The sequence below is a fragment of the Sceloporus undulatus genome, chromosome 2, assembly GCF_019175285.1.
Source record: "Sceloporus undulatus isolate JIND9_A2432 ecotype Alabama chromosome 2, SceUnd_v1.1, whole genome shotgun sequence".
Classification (NCBI taxonomy): Eukaryota; Metazoa; Chordata; class Lepidosauria; order Squamata; family Phrynosomatidae; genus Sceloporus; species Sceloporus undulatus.
The window spans coordinates 126336521-126361537 of record NC_056523.1 but is presented as its reverse complement, the minus strand read 5'-3'; the positions used below and the strand labels follow the sequence as shown (position 1 = coordinate 126361537).

The window sequence follows — 25017 nt, the reverse complement described above, 5'->3', positions numbered from 1 at the left end:
GAAGATAGAAGAAAGGAACATCAACTGTCTTAAGATATGTAAGATATGTAAATGACACCATAGTGCTAATGGTAAATATCAGAGACTTGGAACAGTTGCTAAGGAAAATTAAAGAAAAAGTGTAAAGGCAGGCTTGCTGCTGAAAAGGGGAAAAAAATGACCACAGAGGATCCACATAAATGCAAGGCAGTCTTCCTGGAAGTCAAGATGATGAAACTGAGGCTGTCGTACTTTGGCCACATCGTGAGAAGGCATAACTCATTAGAAAAGACAATAATGCTGGAAAAGGTAGAAGGTAGTAGAAAGAGAAGAAAACCACAGGCCATATGGATAGACTCAATCAGGGAGGTCACGGGCCTGAATGTGCAGGATCTGAACAGAGCAATGGAGGACAGGGGTCTCTGAGAGGTCTCATGCACATGGTTTCTATTTGTTGGGGTCAACTTGAGGGCAGTTAACAGTAACAAATACATATTTTGAATCTGGGGTGTACTGCACTTTTGCACATGCATGAAAAGCAACAGAGATGTCTCTGAGATGACACATTGAAGTAGAGCTGTTAATTTTGTACTTTCATATATGAAAGCTATAATGCGTGAAGCAGATTGTGGAGAATTCTTTCTTTGAGATGCATAATATGGTTCATATTTACAAGCATTTTTTAAAGTCACTTTGTTTCTACCTGGAATTTAGTCACAATAATATTATTGCTACTTAGCATCGACTACCTTCATATGTTTAATATTACTATTCTTTAGGTTTTTCTATTACAAAGGGCTGGAAGTATCATTTGGGTGAATGAAGCTTTTGTGTTAGTTAAATCAACATAATAGTTATTTCCAACATGGATAGATTTTAGAAGGGAAAATAAGTGTGTTAAAACACATTCTTTCCTGTGCAGGTGAACTGATGCTGCAGTCTGTGTTCAGTTCAGAGATGTCTGCTAAGTTACACTGTACCGGTCCTTGCAAAGCACTCATGTTGATAGGAAGCTGAAAATAGTATGCTTTTTCGTAATAGAAAAAAATGGCCGTATAAAATGCAACCCTACTCTGCATTTTGTAGGAACAGTTTTATCTAAGCATTTAATGTTAACTTCAGGAATTTGAATTTTTGCCTTACTGTGTTTGAGTTGTCCAATTGTTTATACTCACTGTATTGTTTTCCATCATCTCAGTTTTTTCTCAGGATGCATGGGCAAACAGTCTTTTTAGCCTTAAGAGGGTGCATTCTGTGGTGGGTTGGAAACCATGCATTTGTGTGTGTGAGGTTAAAGTTCTCCTTTCTAACAATCCTGATTCAAATTTTTATTTCCTTACAGTTCTCAGTAGTAGGGAAGCAACGATCTTGACTGTATGGTAATCACTGAGTGAGTTGAGATTAAAGTCCTCTTCCCTGTACTTCAGCAATCCCAATTAAGATAGTTTTCTTGGCACTGCTAATTGCAGCAGTAAAACAATGGTCTTTCCCCTATCATTTCTTAACTGATCCACTGGGCTGTGTGGGAAATGGCTAGGGTTCCTTGGGATTCTGGCAAGATACATGGAGTGTGGCTACAACTTGACCATATATATCCTGGAGGACTGGGGGCTCTTCAGAGCTTACTTCTGCTGTGTACTCCTTCATTATTTGTTTTATTCTCTCAATGCACCCTACCCCACTCTCTCACATTGCCAGTTCTTTCTCTTTTATGGTTTGTACAAGAACATTTTTATACAGTTTATTGTGTTTCAGATGTTTAAATATCTAGGTTGAATGAGGAAAACACAGGCTTTTTCCATACCTATTTTATGAATAAAACAAACTTTAAAACAGGCTTGGGAACCATGCAGTCCCAAAAGTATTGGACTGCTGTTCTCAAAAGTATTTAGCTGTCTCATCCATTGTTGAAGAATGCTGAAAGTTGCAGTGCAGCTGCACCTGGAGAGTGCCCTAGAATTCCCACTCATGCCTTAAAGTGTCTCAGGAGCTGTGCAGACCACCCCTTGGGGGGGGGGCGACCTGCAGCCACCTCCGTCTTCGTCAGATTGGGGCCGCAGCAACTGCATGCCACAGGCCCGATCTGGTCTTTCTGCAGTGCAGAAAGGAGCTGCAAAAAGCATCTCCTTTTTGCACCCTGAAAGGGCGCCGTAGCCGCTGGCACCACGGCTTTATCGCACTCCTTTGGCTCTGTGTTATGTGGCTGCAGCGCCAGAGGGGCGTTGTGACAGTGTGTGCTGCGATATGCCATGTGGCATCACGCTACCATGGGGGCGGAGTTGGGGTATGCGTCATGTGGACACCACACCTGAGTCCTCCCCCAGGCCGGCCTTAATGGCCAGTCTGCACAGCTTCTCGGTCTTCTGTCACCGGGAGTGTTGAGTTTGGGATTTCCCAGTACTATACATTTCCACTTTTCTTTGTGTCTCCTTTCACTGAAAACATTCAGTGTTATTATTCCTTTGGGGGTTATAGGGAAAACAGCCATGATCATAGACTATAAATCTTGGTATGAAGAGCTTGAAAATACAGGTTTCCCCCCTAGAATCAGTTGCTTGTGCTGAAGCCATGTGATGGAAGTAACAGTGGTGTGCATGCCCATGGAGCGTGCTGTGCTGCATGGATAAGCATATGCAATATTTCCCTTACACGGGAGGGTCTGGAAGGGATCCCCGCATTAAAGGAAGGGCGGGCTGTATTGTCAGAAAACACTTTGTTTTTTTATTAGCAGAATTATTATTATTTATAGAGTGCCATCACTGTACAAAAAAAAAGCAATAAAAAAACAGTTCCTTGCCCTCAGGTTTACAATCTAGACACGAAACAGAAGGAAAGGGGATGGCAGTGGGGGAGGGGATCAAGTCCATCAGAAACTGCCTCTTCTCTACCTCTGAGGCCAGGGCGATGGCAATTGGAATGGAGGGAAGGCCCTTTATCTCTCTTTGGATTTGGCATGATGGAGCTGTTCTTCACATCTGAAATTTTGGCTCAGATCTTCCATTCTTTAGATTTAGCAATCACTTTATAAAGCAAAAACCTCTTGTCACCCATATGCTTTTATAAAAGCCTGAAGAATGTTCTAGTGGGGGACTTACAGTGGCACTGAATGATGTTCTGTTTGGTTCTGTGTAAAAGAAATGCTCTTTTTTTACTAGAGGAAAATCCCAACATACAGAGCACCCGCGTCATACGCGGGCGCGCCTTACGTGGCTTGAGCATACGCGCTCAAGCCGCGGGGCGGAAGGGGCGGCACGTCCCATTCAATTGAATGGGTGCATGCGCCCGTTGCGCCCCACGCGCTGCCGTGCACAAGCCCCATTGTTTACAATGGGGCTTGAGCATAGGCGGAATTCACCTTACGCGGAGGGATCCGGAACGGATCCCCGCATAAGGCGAGGGCCCACTGTACTCTGTTTTACTGACCAACCAAAGTTTTTTCACTCACCTCCTATGCTGGTTACATTCAGGATACAGAAGGTTTACGATAGTTTCTGATATGTATTTATTCATTAACAGCAACAACCTCATGATAACTCAGAAGTATCATCAGATGTATTCCTACAAGAATTTCATGTACAGCACTATATTACTTCATTAGTGTGCTGTTCAAGGTGTATCACTTAGTCAAAGTAGGTTTCCTCAGGGGCCTTTATTTAAAGGTACTCTTAAGTACTCCTCAAAGGCAGAGTGTATAATACATGGTTATGAGCTGCCACTGAAGCTGATAGGCCATTAAGGTACTGTATAAAGTGCAACTGGTGAGGTCACTGATGCCTCTTTGGTCTCATGTAATATTTGTCTTTATCTTTAAAGAGAGATAACCAATCAGTTTGACACTGAAGGAGTTTGTATTTATGTTGGCTTAATCTGTGTTTAGTCTGCAAAAGTTGCTTATCTTATACCTCCATTCAGAAGGCCTTGGTATGGAGTCAGAGAAATTCTTTCTAAATGAGTATAATTATTTGTGTTTGGTTTTAGGAGAATACTTTTGAGTTAGACCATTTATGCCAGAATTAAATTTGTTTAATCTATTTCAAAGGAATTTGTTAAGTAGCACTTTGTGCCAGATTCTTATTCTGCTAAATATATAATCATTTGCACTTTTGCTGGTGGTGTAATAAGTAAAAAATTTGAAAGATATAAGGGTTTAGACAGAACCTACAGTGTGGAATGTATAGTATATACTGGGATGTATATTCTTTAGTGTTTGTTGTTGTCGTTATAATGTGTCTTCAAGTCATTTCTGACTTGTGGTGACTCTGTTCACAGTCGGTTTGCTTTTGCCTTCCTCTCAGGCTGAGACTTGCCCAGTATGACATGACTAAGGTCACCCAGTGGGTTTTCATGACTAATGGGGATTTGAATGGTGGTCTCCAGAGTTTTGTAGTCCAATGTTCAAAACTACTACACCGTGATGGCTTTCTTTAGTGTTTGTTATTGAACTGTATTTATATACTACTCAACTGAAAAACTGATAAAGCCATTTGATTATAGCCACTTGCAGTCAAAGAAACAGAATAACCAGCATTAGAGTTAAAATAACAAGGTATTAAAATAGATATGGAGTAGGAAATTTTGTGTGGAAAATTATCTGATGCTATAATTTCCATGCTGTATATATAAGTGCTTATCTGTAGTTGTCTGCTACAGTTGGATGCTAAAATCTGTGGATGTTCAAGTCCCATTAAATACAGTGGTGTAGTGAAATCCCTTACATAAAATGGCAAAATCCAGGTTTTGTTTTTTTGGGAATTATATCTTTTTGGAATATTTTCAAGCCGTGGATGGTTGAATCTGTGGATAAAGTGTCCATGGATATGGAAGGTTGATTATGGGCCTGAACAGACAGGCCAAAATAAAGCTGCTTTGGGTCACTGGAGGTATGCTGTTTAAATGACACATCTTAAGAGGCCAGAAGCTGTGCCAAAGCTGCACTCCAGTCCTTAGGACTGGAGCATGGCTTTGGTGCAGCTTCCGGACTTTTAGGATGTATGCATCATTTAAACAGCATACCCCCAAAGTAACCCGAAGTACCGTATTTTCCGGCGTATAAGACAACCCCCAACTTTTCCAGTTAAAATATAGAGTTTGGGATATACTCGCCATATAAGACCACCCCTCTTCCAACGCACACCAAATAAAAATTTTAAAAACATCACTGCATTTACCCCAACTCGTTCTCCAGTCTTGGCTTGCTTGCTTGCTTGCTTATTTATCTCTCTCTCTCTCTCTCTCTCTCTCTCTCTTATTTTTTTATTTTTATTTTTATTTACCAGTTATTTATGCTTCAACCACTAGGGGGGGCTAGCTGCTATGTAAGCCAGCTTCCCAGGCTTTTGCTGAGACCTGCAAAGCCTGCCTTGCATGCAGGCAGTGCCTTGGCCTACTATAGACCAAGTTAGGGGGCCTGATGCCCACAAACGCTGGCTTCCAAAGGGCTCTGGAGGCCTTTGGAAGCCGGCATCCAGGGAGGCACCCTCCGCCAGCTTCCAAAGGGCTCCAGAGGGCTTTGGAAGCTAGCATGACAACCAGATAAGTGTACTGGGTTCCTGGGGCTCTCTTGTAACTGGCGTACAAGACAGCCCCTAACTTTTGACCCCATTTTAGAGGGCCAAAAAGTCATCTTGTACGCCGGAAAATACGGTAGCTTTATTTTGGCCTGTCTGTTCAGGCCCTTAATTCAAAATTCCCAGTGCTCAGAGCAATAACATTCACAAATAAATGTACTACTAAGCTTGTTTCTATTTCACAACATCTCCTGCTTCTGAGTCTTAAGACCTAGTAGTCAAGACAAAATGTGATACGTTGGCTCTGCCCACAGACTTATGTACATCCATTAGTTGGGAAAATCATGGCCTGTGAGTTGTATGTAGCCCATGGGTCCTATTTTTGTGCCCCCCCATGCTCTTCAACCCCAACTTTAAAAAAAACTTGGATGAGTTGGAAGCATTTTTGCTTCAAAACATGCAGAATCTCCCCCACTGAACTGTGTGAAAACACAAGAAAATACCCCACTTGACCCCTGTAAGCACCCTAGCACCCCATAATTCCACCAAACACCTGTTTTCCTCTGAAGTCCGTCTGAAAGTGGTAAATAGGAATTAACACTATGTCACTTCCTCGTGCCATTTTGAGAGGGACTGCAGAGGAAAATTAAAGTATTTGGGCTTTGGGGGATGAAGCCCACAGGGAGGTCAGGAGTGGGGTGGGAATTGGTCCTCCTGACGTCCATTCAATTGCCCAATGCTGATTTATTGAAGTAAAATGTTGTATCTATTCCAGTTTCCTTATTTGACTTGCAAAATATTCATTCATTAATAGTAATTCATGAAATAATTTCTCAAAATTTATATTTTAAATGTTTAATGTCAGTCACTGGTTGTGACATCCCTCAGTGACTATCAGTGATCACCAAGGAGCTAGTAGAGAAACATTTCATTTAATAATTAGAATGCCAAACTAATTCTTTGACCATACTGAAAACCAGAATGTATGGTTTAAAGAATTTGTTTAGTCCAAGTATGTTTGGACTATTGGTATAATCTATAGCTTATGACACTCCTGCCCTCTTAGGCATGCAAAGCCATTTTTGAGAGCACACAGAGATACATGAAGGCGGGGGAAGAGTAGGAACAGGTATGCGCCTGTTCCTCCTCTTCCCCCTGCCCCCCTGGGCCTTCAGCTGTCTCTGGGGAAGTCCTGCACCCGAGACATCCTGCCCCCCCAGAGGTATCCCCCCCCCCCCAGCACTGGGTAATACCAGTGCTGGAATGCCTTTGAGTTTGGTCACTTGCATTCAGTTTCTAAAAAGTTTGCCATCTGTAAGCTTGCTCAGAAATTACTGATTACACACACTGAGGGATGTACAACTTAAATAGTTTTGAGAGGGTTTTTTTGTTTTTGTTCTTTTAAGTGCTAGTACTATACAGCTGGCTTCAGCTCCTTGGCACCCCAAATTAAACTGGCAGCATGTTGGCTAGGAAGGAGGCTTTCGCTATGGGAGCATTCCAGGTTTATGCTGGGTGCCAAGGAAAATAAGTAGGGAAGTAAGTGTGAGGGATTGCCAGAAGTTACTGCCAAGGATGCACAGGTTACCAGAGTATGTTTGTTTGTTGAATGTGTATTCCTGTGCTGGAATGAGTCCAGAGTCATAGAAATATTAGAATTTTTACCCTGATAGTTTCTAAACCTCTTAGCAGGTCACATGTAAAAACATTTCAAACATCTGACATGGCTATAAAATTGTAATGGGGTCATTGTGGTGTAGTGGATAAAGTATAGGCTTTGCTGGGATGATCAAGGTTCAAATCTTCATTCAGCTAATAAGACATAAGGTGATGTTGAGCCAGTCCCATTCCTAGCCTAATCTACCTCAGAGGATGGGCCTGTGTTGTGGGAAGAGAATATACTTGTCATCCTGAGCATTTAAGAAGTAAGAGAATATAGAAAAATGACATGGAATTTCATAAATGAACATTAAGGGGACTATGTTTTACTAGTGTCTTGATTCTTTCATCTTCTTTAGGGTCCCATCCAGCTGTTAGTTGACATGGAATAGAATGGAGCCTGAGCAAAGTTTGTTTCCCTATGTTCCTTTCCAGAACTTCCTTTCAGTCAGGTGTGTGTGTGTGCATGCACACACACACATGCAGACACATTTGGCTTAGTTCGTTAGCACTGGAAAAGAAATGTGCGTCCATTAGACTTACAAATTCCACACTTGGCTCCCTTACTTCCTCCAGTTACTACATGGAAACCTCAAACTATGTTACAAAACAATAATTGATTTTACACTCATTGAAATCAAGTCTGGCTTCTAGAATGAAGAAATGTTAGTCTAGTAATCTTTTGATTCATGTCGGAGCATCTAGGATACTTGCATGCTTTGTCCATGATATTTTCCTCACTTTCATTCTAACAGTATATAAAAATTATTTTCAAACATTTTGTTAGATTAGCAACAATCCTGAAAGTAATCTAATGCAGTTCCAAAACCCTATGCTATACTCTCCATGCATTAGGCCTGTAATTTCCTCATAACTGGTTTGGGATTGTCTGTATAAGGCACTTTGAATTAAGTACCAAGAAATGGCCATCCAACCTTTTTTAAAGACCTCCAAAGAAGGAGACTCCACCCCATTCTGAGGCAAAGTATTCCACTGTCAAGCACCTCTTACTGTCAGGAAGTTCTTCCTAATGTTTAGGTGCAATCTCTTTCTTTGTCATTTACTGGTGGGTTGGAAGCCTGGCCCCCCACTGCTCTTACCTTCTACAGCTTGGCATGAGGAGAAGGTGACATCAACAACCATAGCTCTTCGCCCTCCACCTGGTCCTGGTGCTTGAGGGGAACATACTACACCGCAACCTGTGAGTCTTCCCTTTCACTCCCCTCCCCTCCATGGGGCAGTAGATGAGCAGGGAAATATTTTGATGGCTAACGCAAAAATATACAATTTGCTTTTACTCAGTTTCCATATTCACACAAAGTCCTGCTGTATATCCTCATACATGTATGGGTGTTATACGGTATTATGTAAGGGAATGCTGTGGGTAGAATTCCTCCATCTCTGTCTTGATCCTTTTTGTGATGCCTAGTTTTCACCGTGATGGGGTGATGGCATGAATTGCTGTCTCTCCAGTTTGACAACCAAACTCTCAACAGTCTTTTGAAAGAGAATGGGGCAACAGAAATTTGGAGGGGAATTCAAAACCATATGGACTATGCTTTGAATAAGGCTGCAAGGAAGCCAGCTGACTCTTCATGCAGTTGGCTTGTGGAAGCATCTGGCTCTGTCAAATCCACATTCAATGCAATCTAACACAGTAGCAACTCCTTTTAATAATCTTAAACATAATCTTAAACACAAATTTTTAGAGGCAATATATTTTGGATTATGAAATGATGAAGAAAAATAACAGTGAGTGGTGGCTTTAGTTTATTACCTTTTCTTGATAACCAGTATCATGATATATAAATGAGTTGCTTAGTAGTAGTTTCATGTTTTCCTTTTAATTTTCAACCAATGCTGAATGGTTAATATGCAGTACAAGTTATAAATGACTAGTGTTAGATGTAATGTTGATAGGCATGTTCCTTAAAATAAAAGGCACAACTGAGTATTTTTTTTTTTTGGAGTATCAGTTTAAGAAATGCCAATGAAGTCTTTTTAATGCATTGCCTATGACCCTTCCTTGTCACGGACCAATGCTTGTATATGTTACCTTAACACAAGGACGGAATTTTATGACCCTCCAGATGTTTTTGTACTGCATTGCTCAGGACATAATCCAACATAACCAGTGATGAAGAATGCAGGGGATTGCAGTTCAGTGCTTCTGGAGAGCCACACAGTTCACAGTTGTGGTATAATAGAATCTTGTTTACAATCTCTCCACAAAGGGAAAAGCAACAAATGGAATCAGACCTGTACTTTACCCTGATGATGAATATATGTTGGAAGAGGAAGAGAGAGTTGAAAAGGGAAGATACACAGAACTGAATTTTACTAAATTTGAAAAGTATGCTTGGGGTGCTCTGACTTAAATTATAAGCTATACTGGTGGCATGGTAAAGTGATTTGAGTATTGGACTGCAACACTCAGAGACCTGAGTTTGAATCCCCGCTAAGCCATGGAAGAACTGGGTAACCTTTGGCAAGTCACAGAGGAAGGCATTGGTAAACCCCTTCAGAACAATTTTTACAACAAAACCCCTGTGATACGTTCACCATAAATTAGAAATGGTTTGAAGGCACATAAACAGCAACACACAGGACCTATATGTGTAGGAATACAGTGAACTGAGAGAGGAACTGTGGCTGTGTTGAAGTCTGTCAGATTCTATAATGGATAAAGCACTTGTGTATTTCTTACGATAAAATAGACAGCTAAGGTCTAAAAACAAAGAACCTTTGGGATTCTCAGTTATCCCCTTACTGTTAAGCGTTGTACTGAATGACTAATATTGAGGAGATGATGAAATAGACAGCAAGAGAACTAGCAGGACAAGCAATACAACTTTTAATTTGCTTGAGGGCTGAAAGAAACATGAATTTGCAAGAAGTCAAATATATGTGTCTACTGTATCATTGTAAAACATGTTATAATAACATTTCAGGTCCTTACTAAATGGCCAGTTGTTGATAACAGTGAATGCCAGGAATTTCTTATAACCTACAGTGTTTCCAGTGAGGTAATGTGGAACTTTTACTTGATTTCCAATTCATTATTTACACGTTCATTTCCTCTGTTGTGATAATCTCAACATAAAATAATTTTTGTGCCCTCTCTAGCAGACTTATTTAATGGTGATATTTTCACAATACAGGAAATGATCTTGTAAATATTGTGTTGGAACACCATGAACATTTAAATTTTAAATATTTTAATATATATGAGTAACAGTAAATTGAGTAATAAATGGATTATAGTATATTTAATTTCAGAATTGTTTCTTGATCACAGATTATTTCCTTATTGTTTTAGTAGTTTCAAAGTTTTTACATTGGCAGCCAGAGTTGAGTAATAGTACTTGAATGCAGATATAAGGGAATTGGTAGCGTATTTAAAACTTGCAAAACAGAATTTTTTTACGTAAGTTCTTGTGGATTCCATCAGGTGCATGGAGTAAAGTCTTTGCAGATTCCCTTTTACATATATGTTTATGCTGAAACAGACTAACAGTGCCCATTTTGTGTGAGACTCCAGGTGCAGGTCTGGAAGATCAGACACTTGTATCACTGTCTGATCACCATAGCCACTTCAGCCTCTCACAAGATGTTTGACTGCTTCTAGGTTAAATACTAGTAAGAACTCTGATAAGACCTTGTCCTTGGAGAAACTTTTATCCAGTCTTGTTGACTGGAACTTTTTTTATAGCATTCAAAATGATTGCAACTTCTTGACAAAGTCAGGAATAGTTACATTGCCTAAAAGAAATTATCTACAGTTGCACCTGAGAAGTAGGAAAGAAGTTGGATAGTATAGGCTGTAAGGCAAATGTTGTATCTGCTTTTTCTTTGAAAATTGTCATTAACAAAGTTTCCTTGAACACTCCCAGTTTTTCTTGTAGGTCAGAATTTAATGCAATAGTTCAATAGCAAACACTTGAGAGGGCAGTCTTCTGATTCATATATTATGGTTTTGAGAGGAACAAGCCTTTACATAATGCATCTGGACATCTTCAAGTTATCTAGGGCCTTATTGCCATTTATACAGGGACCCATGGTTCTGGTAGTCAAAGACAGCAATGCCATAGTTATGTGGTACCTGAACAAGAAGGGTGAAACTTGGTGTGTAATACAGTCCACCCTCCCTATTGGTGGACTTGCCATCCACGAATTTAACCGTATGCAGATGGCAAGCCTCTGTTTTATAAAGGTGCCACACTACCATTAATTTTAATGGGGCTTGAGCATATGTGGATTTTTCTATCTGTGGAAGAGGAAGTGGAAGGAATCCCTTGCACATACACTCCACAAAAGAACACATCCCAGAACAAAATATATTCTGTAAAGAGAGGAGCACATTGCTCTTAGAAGCCTATAAATCCTCTTTGCAACTGAAGGGTAATTTTAGCTGGAAATGTGATCAGAAAGTGACAAAAAGTCACATCCCAGTGACCGCTTTCTGTTATTGACGAGTCTCAATTTGTGTCATATCTATTACAGCATTTCAACTTGAAAACATTTCTCCAGAAATAAATAAATGAAAATATAACTCCTCATGCATAGCACTCCTAAGTGCTCCCATGCAGTTGAGTCGTCAGGGTGGAGAGTGAGACCAGGGAGGGAGAGGTGAAAAGTATTTAGTAGCAAGGCTGTTTGAAGTTTTGGTACATTGTTTTGAACTGTAAGAAGATGAGAGCAGGCTGGTTTTCCTTTACCTGACTGGGTTAGAGGAGTGGGGAGAAGGAGAAAGCATGCTGATAACCATTATGGGTAAGCAAACTATTTTTGTTTCAGTCAGCTTTTCATACAAAGCCAAAACCTGTATTTTCCTGTACCATATAAGCTTGTGTATTATTTCTTCAGACTTCCAGTGTTTAGTTACTGTAGTCTTCTAGGGACAATCATAGAGAAACAATCTTTTTTATGTTTAATATCTTTACTTTTTACCACAAAAGTGGCAATATCAAAAGTCCATTATCGTATACAGTTAGCCCTCCACGTTCATTGGTTTGACTATTTGTGGATTTGTTGCTCCTGCTTAGCCAGCTTGACATCTCCCCTTCCTCCTCCTCCTCTCAATTTCGTAGTCTTCCAAAATAGCCTCAGTCAGAGTTTAAACCACTTTCTAGCCCATAGATCTTCTCACCTCCTGTTTTTCCCTGTCCACCACCTTCCAACCTCTTGCCCTTCCAAAAGAGCCAGCCAGGAGGTTGACAGACAGGGGTTTAAAACCTGGTTGACTTGTCTGTAGCATGCTTATTTCAGGACCTAGAGATATTCATGGGTTTTCCACTTTTAATACCTTCTCCTGTATAGACACAGACATAATTTTAAATGCAACCCCTGGCCATATGTTTTCCCAGTGTTTTTTCAGTCATTTGAGTGTTTTACTCCGCTTCCTATGCTAGTCTAGCTCCCCTACCCTGATTCTTACCCTAGTCTTCTGTTGCAAGAATCCTTGGGAAGATATGTATTAGTTGTCTTTTAGTAATTGTTGGTTACTCTTGAGGGCAATGTCCATATAAGTATGAATGGCAACATTTTCCCAGTGATCATTATGTTTGTTTATTGGAAGTGTGACACTAGCTAACCATCAGTGAGATGACAAAGACTAGGTGGCTTGGAACTAAGGAATAGAGGAAAAAATTATATGAGTCAATTGATACTGTCTTTTCTGTAGCCAAGCAGTAGAGGTAAAACAGGATTTTGAGTAACAGTTGCCCAATTTTGTAGTTAGTACTGAAATATTCCTAGATTTTTTTAAAAAAAGTCTTAGAGTGGGTGGAGGCAATACTAGGCTAGGCTTGCATTTTTTGATGTGTTCTAGCTTTCTAGCAGCAATTTTAGGGGAAAACCAGTGAAGAATCTTTCCTAACTCTTTTGTAATTTTTTCTGTTCTAGTTCTCTGGATTTATTTTTTTAAATGTGTATTGTAGCAAGTCATGCATTTCATATATCTGACCCAAGGATTATAATCTGGCAAATGAATAACACCTTCGTGAAACATACATATAACCTTCAATCACTCCCCCCCCCCCCCTTTACCACTGAATTCCTTAAAAATAAATCCAAATTGATTTCCCCTAGTGCATATCTCTTTGGGGCAAACTTTTTTAGAAATCTGAACACAGCTTCTTTGTGCATGTGGAATTCAAAATTCTTCTCTTTATAGCTTTGGATAATTCTTGTAACTGAGGGTGAATCAATACACATATGATTTACCTAGCTTCATCTTTTTACAGAGCTGCTGATTTTGATTAAAATGTCTAATTATGCTTTCCAAATTAATTTTCCTAAAATAAACTTCTACAGCTGCTATTTTTTATATTAAGAGCGGAACTTCAGTATGTTTCAGTTCTATTTAAGGGATGTAGGTGAGTATTCTAGTTGAGATTGGCATAATGTGTGATTAGGTTTGCCTTAACCCAGGGTCAATTAATGTTATCTAGGTTGCTTTCCCATCTCCCAGTCTTGTTTAAAAGATCAAAGTTAGCACACACTTTCCCTCACCCCACTTTGCAATTTATTAAACACAGATTCCTTTTGCTTAGTTCAACCATAATTAAAGCTTATGTTAGTGATGCTTATTAAAGTTCAGTATTCAGTAGGGTTTTTAAACTACCATTGGTGTTGATTATAAATATTAACTTGGATTGCTGACTGCATTATGTTTGCATGGACCCTTGCTGTTTCTATGGCTATAGCATAATTCAAAGTAAAATACCTTTATTTTATACAAAAAAGAACAGAATAATTATATTTATCCTAGTCATATGATAAATGTACAGTGGGCCCTCCCCTTACGTGAGGATCCGTTCCAGGTGTGCTGGAGCCCAATTATTTCTTCCAGGGTTGCGCTAGGAGCTTTCCCGGTATGGCTTTCAGTGAATGCTGAAAGCTGCGTATGCCATGCCTGTGTAAGATGCGGGTGCACTGTATGTAGACATGGTGTATTACTGTTAGCACTCAGCTGCACTGAACAAGTGTTAGAGGGTTAGCCTTTTTTTTTCTTTCTTTTCTGTTCTTTTCTTAGTTTTGTTACACAACCATGATTCAAAAGTTATTAGTGAAACTGAATTACCGTATTTTACGGCATATAAGACAACTGGGCATATAAGACAACCCCTAACTTTGCCAATTAAAATATAGAGTTTGGGATATATTCGCTGTATAAGACTATCCCTCTTCCAATGTACACCAAATAAAAATTAAAAAAAACATCAGATTTGATTTCAATATGGTAATTTTAATTCAAATGCTTATGACATACAAGCACTTATCAGGAAAACCTGTTGTATACAAAGCCTGCGTGGATTGGTCAGTTCTCCCTACATGCCCAGCCCTCCCTGTCTCCAAGACTATCAGAGTGGTAGCACAAACACAGCTCTTTTTTCCATACCCCAGGCATCTCGGACACCTGCAACTTGCTCTGCCCTTCACTTACACCTTCCTGGTGAGGCACCCCCTCACCTCATCATCGGGATCACGTTAAGTCACTTCTTTCCACGAATCCTGATGAGTGGATTTTCTTCTACTGTATTTGTACAGCGCCACCCTTGCTTCTTTCATACGGTCGCTGCATGTGGCAAGGATGTGGCCGCGGTCATTTTTGAGCCCCCCCCACCACCATCTGCGGTGACCGCAGATTCTCCAGTTCAGCTCAGAGGTTTCAGCACCCGCCCTATAAGACGACCCCTGACTTTTGAGAAGATTTTCCTGGGTTAAAAAGTAGTCAGAAAATACAGTACGTATGTTGACGGCAGGAATATTCTTCTTGCCTGAAATGAAGATGCATTTTTAAAAAAATACATAGCTACATTGCAGGTGGGGTCTTTTTTATTTTTATTTCTGTCAGAAAATTCTTTCCCATCTAGGATGCTTTAGTTTCAGATAATGTTCATATGTACAAGAGAGTTTATCCCCCCCCCCCCCCCCCCCCGTGTCTTCTAAAGTTCAGCATGGAAGCCTAGAGACTTTCATGATCTCCTCTTTGGTGTTGTTCTGTTTTTCTCCACCTCAGAACTGTTGCATAGAAGACTAAATCACATGCTTAAAAGCTGTTCTATAGAGAGCTTGTGCTTGTGGATAGCGAGAGCCAGTGTGGTGTAGTGGTTTGAATGTTCAGCTGTGACTCTGGATACCAGGGGTGAAATCCTCCCTCAGTCATGGAAACCTTTGGGTGACCTTGGCAAGTCATGTGGTCTCAGCCTCAGAAGAACATAAAGGTAGACACCTCTCTGAACAAATGTCCAAAGCAGCTTGAAGGCACACAACAGAAGCAGTGGGAAAGAGGGAGTTGTAATTGCTGAATTACAGCTGAAGTTTGGAGTTATAAGTAACAAAACAGTCAATATAATGTCATTGTATGCAGGAATTCAGTAAAGTGAGGCCCCATACAGACAGGCCAAAATAAAACTGCTTTGGGTCACATTGAAGGTATGCTGTTTAAATGATGCATGTGTCCTAAGAGTCGGGAAGCCGCACCAAAACCACGATCCAGTCCTAACGACTGGAGCGCAGCTTTGGCGCAGCTTCTGAACTATTAAGACGCACGCATCATTTAAACAGCATACCTCCAAAGTGACCCAAAGCAGCTTTATTTTGCCATGTCTGTATGGAGCCTGAGTTTCTTTTTAATGAAAACGTGGTTCAGCAACTGTACGTATTAGTCAGATCAATTAGGTAAGAACTCTGTTCTCAGAAGTTTATTTGTCATGATGTTAGGTACAAAGCTCAGGTATTCTGCCTGGTTATGAGGTGCTCACAGGCAGTTGGCTCCTCATTGTTCAACATAGTTAATTTTCTGCGTTGATCCAGCAAGGAAGCCCTTAGGTTGAAAATTTACATTTTCAGATATTATATACATAGATGGATGTAAGGTAAGAGAGCTAAAGCCTAAAAGGATAGATAATGTTAGAAACTGAAGTATAAATGTTTGGAACTATAGTTCCTTCATAGACATCTGTAGTTTGATATTAATTATTTTTATTATTATTATTTTCTTACAGAACTGCACTTTGCTGTTAAGTGTCAAAAAATGGAGATTAGAGAGTAATAACTGGAGGAGACTAGACAAGCATAAACTCTGTATCAAGGTAACTTCCATCCTCCATAACCACCCCCCCGCCCATCCACCTATATGTGTGTTCTGGCATAAAAGATTTAGCTTTCAGATTTTCTTTGTCCATCTTGTTTTTGTTTGCAGTTTTAGGTAGTTAATATTGGAAATTGTTGTTTATAATCAGAACTATAATAGCTGGATGAGCATGTATTTTATTAATTTTTATGCCAAATAGCATGGGTTAGGTCCAGAGTTTCCCCTCCATGAATAGAAGAGTTTCCTCCTTTTGGCTGAGGTTCACTGCAGAGAATAATGAAGGGGGATCCCCATTACCATTCTGAAGAGTCTTCCAAATCTGCTGAGCAGCTTTTTTGGGGTGAGAGCAGCAGAAGAAATTGGAATTGGCAACTACCTACAGTGCGGACTGCTGGTTGTGGCAACATGGAATCAAACCATTTATATTGCAGTGTTAGATTCTGATATTAATTTATATTTTTCCCCATGTTCCTTGGTCATCTGACACTTTTTTTAACAACATCAATTGGAGCAAAACCTACACTAAACACTGGGAATGTCTTGTGGGATTGAGGCACCTGGAGGCATATCCAACTACTTGACACTTCTGCATACAGTCATTTAAAAATACTTGTTCAAAATCCTGAGCTTGTGGCTTGAGTCTGTTCAGAGGTTTAGTTAAAATACTTGGGGATAGTAGAATCTTCTTTCTTGGATAAAATCTTATTTGGGTTTGAGTCAAGAACAGAGATCTAAAATTGATTTACAAGATCAGAGACATGGCTATTGGGAGATAATTTCCCTAGTTTTATCTCAGTGACTTACATCCTTGTGGGTGGATTCAAACAACATAATGTGGCTTATTTTTGTAGACACTAAAGTGTTAAAATACCAAGTCAGTCATGGAAGACTTACATTTTGTGGACTGATGCTAGAAACTTTTAATGTTGGTGAGTGATTTCCTTTAGGGAAAGTAATGGGACTAGTAGACCCAACTTACGGTAATAGTCTCATTTGCTTACCCTTGATCACAAACATACACTGCAGCACTTTTCATCTTTGACTGTTGTAGCACTCCTTACTTCAGGTGGAAATGTGGTTGGAGATACTGGGATACTTACATGCAGCATAGCACTTCAGGGCTTTGTGAGTGTGCCACTTATGGAAACCAGGGTTCAGTTCCCTGCTCACCCATGAAACTCACTGAGTGATCATGGGTAAGTCACATGTTCTTCGCCTCAGGGGAAGCCAGTGGCAAACCTCTCTGAACAAATTTTGGCGAGAAAACCACATGACAGGTCTCCATAAGTCAGAAATGACTGGAAGGCACATAACAATAACAACAATCATGTAGGTATAGATGTATAGATATCATGTTCAGATCTATGTAGCAGCCACTTGGTTGTATATATTTGCCTGTAATGTGTATACATTTAGAAGGAGGTACTGCCAGGGCAGTTTCTAGTTAAATTATCTATTAATTTGTGGTCATAGATCTCTAGCCAGTATACATCATATCTGAGCAAATGATAAGGTGGTCACTCACTGTCAGCACTGTCACAAATAATGTGAATTCGCTACGATTGTGGTGGAGATACTGGAGATAGCAATGCTTGGGTGATGTCCCTTAACTTATCAGTACTAACCTGTTAATTGTGCACAACCCTGCTCAATGTACAAATGTTACTGGTGGGTTTTGCGTAATTAACATGGTGGTAGCTATCATGAATTGAGTATTAATATAGAAGTGGCTAACCATGCACCTGTACTCATTGGTGTTGCCTTTATTCTTATTACCCTGGTACTGCCAAAAGGTTCCCATGCAGGCCTGATTTCTCCCTGGCAGCTAAAGCAAGCACAAAGCCTGCCTGCCACCTACTAAGTGTAAGATTGGCTTGTCAGGAAACCCAGGTGAGATTGCTTTGAGTCTGCAGAACCTAGAACCAGGCTCATCTGACCCATAGTATAATATCCGTTTTAATTGAAGCGGGATTACAACCAAAAATCTCCATACAGGCAATCATGTGTAAAATACATATCATAAAAACTGCACAAAGTATAAAAATTTCAATTACAGTAATCGCAGGGCAGCGGGCAGTTATGCTGTTATGACCGTAAGTGGGGTTTCCTAAAGTTCTTTATAAAAGGTCAGGTGGTTATGCCTGCCGGAAGAGATCCGTCTTCAGTGCCTTCTTATAGGCATCTAAGGTCATGATGAGATGGATCTCCTCCGGCAGATTGTTCCATAACCTGGGGGTCATAGCTGTATATGCTCTTTTGGAAGTAACGGTTAGTCTGACCTTTGGGTGGTCTAACAGATTCTTCCCTGTTGTCCTGAGGGTACGGGGCGGATTGTGTAGGGAGAGGCGTTCCCTCAAGTAACTCGGGCCCAACACTATTTAATGTGTTTTATCTTTTGTTTTCATTAGTGCACTATTATTGTTCCTTTGATTTTCTACTGGTATCATACAGGTTGTTTAGTGAGCTATAACTGCTTGGCATGGGAACAGAACTTTTCAAAAGCCACACTTTCTTCTCAGCTTCTCATAATGCATTTCATTCTGCTAGTTTCTTCATTGTTAATTCCAAGTCATTGCTACTCCTACTGTAATAGCCATATTACTGATCTTTCTTCCAATAATTACTCTGTATCCTGCAAACACTTTTCATTTCATCCCCTCCGCCTTTGTCTTTTTTATTCCTCCTCCCATTTGGAATGTTTTTTGTAACTTCCAAGAAGAGGATGACTCATTCCCTCATCAGCCTCTCATCACCTGGTTTGACTGTTGATTTGCCATCTAATCTGTTATGAGCATTATCTTTTATAGTAATGTGCATCTACTATATTTTTGTACAAAAGTAATAGCATCCTGATTCTATAGGAAGGGAGAATGAATTATGCAAATTTTGCATTTATATATTTCATATAATTTTGGAATGCAAGTTGACAAATAATTCTAGATTTAACAAGAGGGTTGGTATAAGAAGTAGACAGGAAGTATAATGGCAGAATACGAGAAAAACAATTGAAAGCAGTGTGCTAATGAATATCTGTTGACCACCTCTTCTAAAATATTCAGGAAAAATCTGGCAAGCTGTACCTAAATCAGGTGATGGCATGATTTGATAACCAAACACTTTGATAACCAAAATGAAAAGCCACATTATTCCTGCTAAATCTTTTAATTTTCTTTAGACCTTAAATATCCCTGTAAAAGAGTGGCAGATTCTTAAAATACAGTTGTCCCTCCGTTATTGTGAGGGACCCATTCTGGACCCCTGCAAAAACGGAAACTCACATATATTCAATCTCCATTGGTTTGGATGGCCGCCTGCTCCTGCACATCGCCCTGCACGCATACCGTTTTAGCCAATGGGGCTCACACCTCCATGAATAATATAGACCATGGACTTCAATTCCACAAAAACAGAGGGGCGACTGTAATAATAATCTATCTGACTCCATAAAGATGATGATATGCATCAGTCCAGTTTGGGTTAAAGAGTATTTCTATTTTGATTTTCTGTATAAAATAAAATGTGACTCATCGACGACATCCAAATTGATTTTCTTCTACAGAATACTGCAAGGTCCAGTGGATGGGACTGATGGTGTACATCTCTGCATGCTTAATCAAGAGCTCCATCTTTTACATACATAATAGTGTTTGGCTTGGTTTATATAAAAATAAATTAAAAACTGAGAAATGTTGTCAAATGTTGATAAAATCAAATGCGACCATTTGAAAATTTAAGTATTATGAATTACATTTTGTTACCATTTGTTTTTCTTTTTTGAGGTGATATTTGTACAGTGGTGGGTAATCTGGAAAATATAAGGCAGTGGTGACTCATTTGCAGTTTCCAGGTTACATACAGTACCCTAAATAGTATTGACAACTTCAGACTGGATTCTAAACCAGAATTGTTCCTAATCCAAACTTGTTACGTATTCACTTGCCACTGTGCTAGTGCCTTCTGCCTGATTGATCCCTCCTTTCTCGCGGACTTGAGGTCCACAGTTTTCAACATTTGTGGAGGGGAGACCTCCATTATTTTTAATGGGGCATGCCCCATTCAAGCCTATGGGGTGTGAATATTGGTGAGTTTCCGTTTTTGCAGAGGTCCAGAACGGATCCCCTAGGAAAACGGAGGGCCAACTATATTTCAAGAAGATCTTTGTAGTGTTATGAAGGATTAAGCATGACAATCCTTTCTTATACATCTTTGCAATTGTATTCTCCAAAAATATTGTAAATTCATCAGGTTTCTAAAAGCATAATCCAGAATTCTTTAATTAGATTATAGTAATGTCAAACTGGATATTTTGCTTAATTGTATCAATTGTTTGTTTCATGAACAAAGGAATGGTTGTGGAAGACCTGGAACTATGGATTGTATTTCAGCCATTACACCAAACTGTAATCTGACTATAGTGAACTATAATTAGAAATAGTTGTTTGACAGTTGTGGCTATTCAATAAAGCAGTCACCACAACCACTTCATCTTCCTTATCCATGGTTTATAATGGTGTTTGAATTGAATCGGGAGAATAAATTTCTGACTCTTGAGAGGCTAAGAAAAAGGATTCATGCAAGAATGATACAGTGAACCGGTGGCTTCTAAGAATATTTGTGCTAAGTAAGTAAAAGATTGTCTACTAAACTTGTCAGTGGGTGCAAACATCTATCCATACAGGGATTTTTTTGTAGTATAGTACAGTCCCTCCGAATTCTCAGGGGATCCATTCTGGACTACCCCCCCTCCCCCAGTTAATTTGGAAATTTGCATGTATTCAAGCATACATTATTAACTTTAATGGAGGTTGCCCCTCTATGAATAGTCAAAACCGCAGATCTCAAGTCCGTGAAAATGGAGGGGGTCACTGTATTTTCATCACAGCTTAAATAACAGCGGTATCTAACTAAAATGGGTTGTAAGAGTTCCTGATAAACTTTGATTTTGCTTTTTGATGTTTATATTTACCGGTAATTGAAAGACATGACTTAATCATGTTAATCATGTAAACAAACCTCTTTGTTTACTTATGCAAATAGACAGCATTTAAGTTTAAATCTGCCATTTTAACTTGTATTTAAGGATTTTATTTTGATTAGTAATTAAAATGAATATTCCCATACCTCTGTTGTTATTATTATTGAATTTTGTTTTGGTTGAGGACATGGCCTACATTGTTATAACACAGCCATGAAACTGTCAGTCATTCTGTCAGCCTAACCTACCTCACAGGGTTGTTGTGAGGATATAGTGGGAGGAACACAGTGTATGCCCCTGGAACTGATGGGAGAAAAAGCTATAATGTAAGAAATAATACATAAACTTGTAAATAGTTTTACTTAAAAAGAAATAAAAAATATGTTGTCCAATATTTATAGTAGTTTTTTGTTTGTTTGTTTCATATTAGTAAAAATGAACAATTACTTGGTTTTCTTCCAACACTGGCTTTATTCTTCTCTTGCTTTGGAAGCATTGCTGTCATCTCCATTTCTGACAGTTGTTCAGAATCTGCAGGAAGTAAGAGATGACACTTTCTAGCTGTTAACAGCAGTTTTCTTTAGACACCAGAGGAATAATTTGCTGGACATTTTGCATAATATTGGCCCCATACAGACAGCTGCTTCGGGTCACTTGGGAGGTATGCTGTTGAAATGACGCATGCGTCCGAAGAGTCCGGAAGCCACACCAAAGCCACGATCCAGTCCTAAGGACTGCAGCACAGCTTTGGTGCAGCTTCCGGACTCTTAGGAAGCATGCATCATTTAAAGACCATACCTCCAAAATGACCTGAAGCAGCGTTATTTTGGCAGTCTGTATGGGGTCATTGTTAAAGGTAACAGCCTCCCAAAAGCTCCAGTATAAGTGTACAATTTAGAGTGTGTGAAAGAGATTTGAATTCAGGTGTTCTGAGAGGTGAGGTTGAGTTCCTACCTTTTCTTCTCTTCCATCTCTGCTCCCAGTTACACTGTGAAGGTACATATTTGGTATCCAGCAACAAATTGGAATAGCTGCTATCAAGTGTGTGTCTGTGTGCACATGTGGTTACACAGGCACAAACAAAAATTGTCTGTGGAAGGATTTAATAGTAATCTGTAATTTGCTGCCTGGTTTATTATATCATCCATAACAATTAAGGCGGTGGGAAAATTAAATGTGGAAAATACCCACACAACTTTCAGTTCTTATCTTGAGTAATAAGGCAGCTGCTGTGTAGGCTTTTCTGAGCCCTTGAGAGGGCAGTTTGAAAGATAGGTAGTTATGGTTGTTTTGTACAATGTGATGCTGTCACCTCATGATGCTGTCCTACTGGCTTCATGCTTTTGCTGGATGCATGACTAAGACCCCATACAGACAGACCAACATAAAGCTGCTTTGGGTCACTTTGGAGGTATGCTATTTAAATGATAATAAAATAATAAATAAAACTTTTATTTATATCCTGCTTTTTGTTACCACAATCAAAGTGGCGTACAACCTTTAAAAAATACAACAATCCTAAGTCCTAAGAGTCTGGAAGCCATGCCAAAGCCACGATCCAGTCCTAAGGACTGGAATGTGACTTTGGTGCAGCTTCTGGAATCTTGGGACGCATGCATCATTTAAACAGCATACCTCCAAAGTGTCCCAAAGCAACTTTATTTTGGCCTGTCTGTATGGGGCCTAAGAATTGAAGGTAAAGAATGCTTGGATGCATATTGGCTTATTGAGATCCTGTTGCAGTATGGCTGGTGAGAACCTTCCAGTTTGTCTACAGCAGGGATCAGAGTTATGCAGCCATCCCAGTGTTGCTGGACTGCATGTCCCATTAGCCATAGCCAGCAGGGCCACTGGAAATTGCAGTCCAATAACTGCAGAGTTGCACATTTCCAATTCCCTGCCTACAACAACAGTCTAGCTACATCCATGGCCCACGCACACTGCATAGGTATTTGGGATGCCTGAGATATATTTTGAATATTTATTTAAGTGTGTTCTGAATAGTTTTGGTTGATTATTGGTAATGCTTGGGCCTGATATTTCTGTTTTGAGTCAGAGATGAGATCAGGAATTTGGAAGATGCTGCTCCAAGCTTTTGTTTCGTCTCTGTAGGACAATCTTAAACTATTGATTTCTGTACTCCTAAAAAATTTAGTGTTGTATAGAAATTTCTTAGGATATATTTGATGAGAAATATAGTAATGGTGGATAAGTTGCCAAAAGACAGATTCTCAGGCAATACTGATATTTCTCTTTAGTGTTCTGCCTCAGAGACATGACATGTTGGCATATATGCAAATTTGTCCTGAGAGCTCAGCCAAACTTGTGGTGTTGTGTATAAATTGAAAAAAAGCAGAGCATACCACCAAGTTCTGTGTAATATCTGAGGATTCCATGCTTAGTATACAGAGTTCCTTCATCTAGCAATTTATCCAGGAAGATATCTACAAAGATACAAAACTTAAAGAGAAGAGACTGGTCTAGATATCAAAAAGTGAAGGACATTTTTATCAATTTACTTATTTCAGTTCAATTATAGAAATCTGAGGCCTGTAATCTGCTGGACAGTGGTTAGGAATTATTAGGACCAAGGATATGCTAGAAAACATTTGTTAGAATACTATAAGATACATATTCTTTTACAGTCGTCCCTCCCAATTTGCAGGGGATCCATTCCGGACACCTCCACGAATCCAGAAAATTGCACAGATCCAAGCCCCCTTGATTTGAACGGGAGCCACTTTTCCATTTAATCATACTCTCAATTGGTGGATGTTCTGTTGCTAGAGGAATAGTGCCTCCTGTGTTCCTTTTGCATTCTTTTTATTAATAAAGTCAATGAAGATGTGGCCATGGGGACTGTTGCTGCTCCACTTTGTAGAGGGCATTCTCATCATCCTTTACCTAGTGATAATTAGCTTTATTGTACAGTGTGCCCGCGTTATATGCTGCTTTCAGCTTATGCTGAAAGACACGCAACAGAACAGACATCGACGCACTGCGTGCATAAGTCCCATTGTTTTCAATGGGGTTCAAGCATACACGGTATTTGCCTTATGCGGAGGGGTGTGTGGAATGAATCCCCACATAAGGCAAGGGTGCACTGTACTAGGCTGAAGGTCTGTGTAGCCCACCATTTTATAACAGTGACCATCCCGATGCTTCTAGGAGGCTCACATAAGAGGACATGATTGTGATGGCTGTTTACTATGGTATTGCCATTATCTAGTACTCATGAAGTTAATGTCTTGAAATAATAATTTTCTCAATGGTTTTACTGTTGGCATTCTGGGTCATAGCCATTAATAGGCTTAATCTATGTGGATATGTATATTGTTTTTAGTGGCATGCAAATTTAGCTAGTCATTACCATGTTCTGCAGTGGTTTTTTAGATTTATCGTGTCACTCCTGTGTTATGAACCCACTTGTATTACATTTTTAGAAAGTTTTCAGCATGAGAAAATACCTGTTTCTGTATTCTTTCATAAAACTGAATGTGTTTATCTGCCTCAAAGGGATTTGAGTAAAACGCCTTGAAATGTAGTCACATTTATAATTCATCGTTCCCGTAGTTTGTACAAAGTAATCAATTAAATGTAGATTACTGTTAATTTTCTAGATTAGTGTTAATTTTGCTGCTCAGTATAGTCTCTTTGACCAGAATCAGATTTTATTAGGTATTGAACAATGTCTAGAATAGTTTTTTGTGGATTTTTCGGGATTGTCTAGAATACTTTTAAGGCAGCCCATCTTTTTAAATCCTAAATGTGGCCATTTGATAATAGTGAGGAGGGCT

General features: G+C 39.6%; 1 protein-coding gene across 7 annotated transcripts in view; it reads left to right on the top strand.

The window, feature by feature from the left end:
- BRD4 (bromodomain containing 4) overlaps positions 1-25017 on the top strand; it is a 126715-nt gene that overhangs the window by 3399 nt on the left and 98299 nt on the right. For 3 of the 7 annotated variants that reach the window (XM_042451162.1, XM_042451165.1, XM_042451164.1), the window contains exon 2: positions 16157-16243. The exons of the other annotated variants lie outside the window; for them this stretch is intronic. The gene's annotated coding sequence lies outside the window, so the exon portion shown is untranslated. The remainder of the gene's footprint in view (positions 1-16156; positions 16244-25017) is intronic. 7 annotated transcript variants of the gene reach the window in all.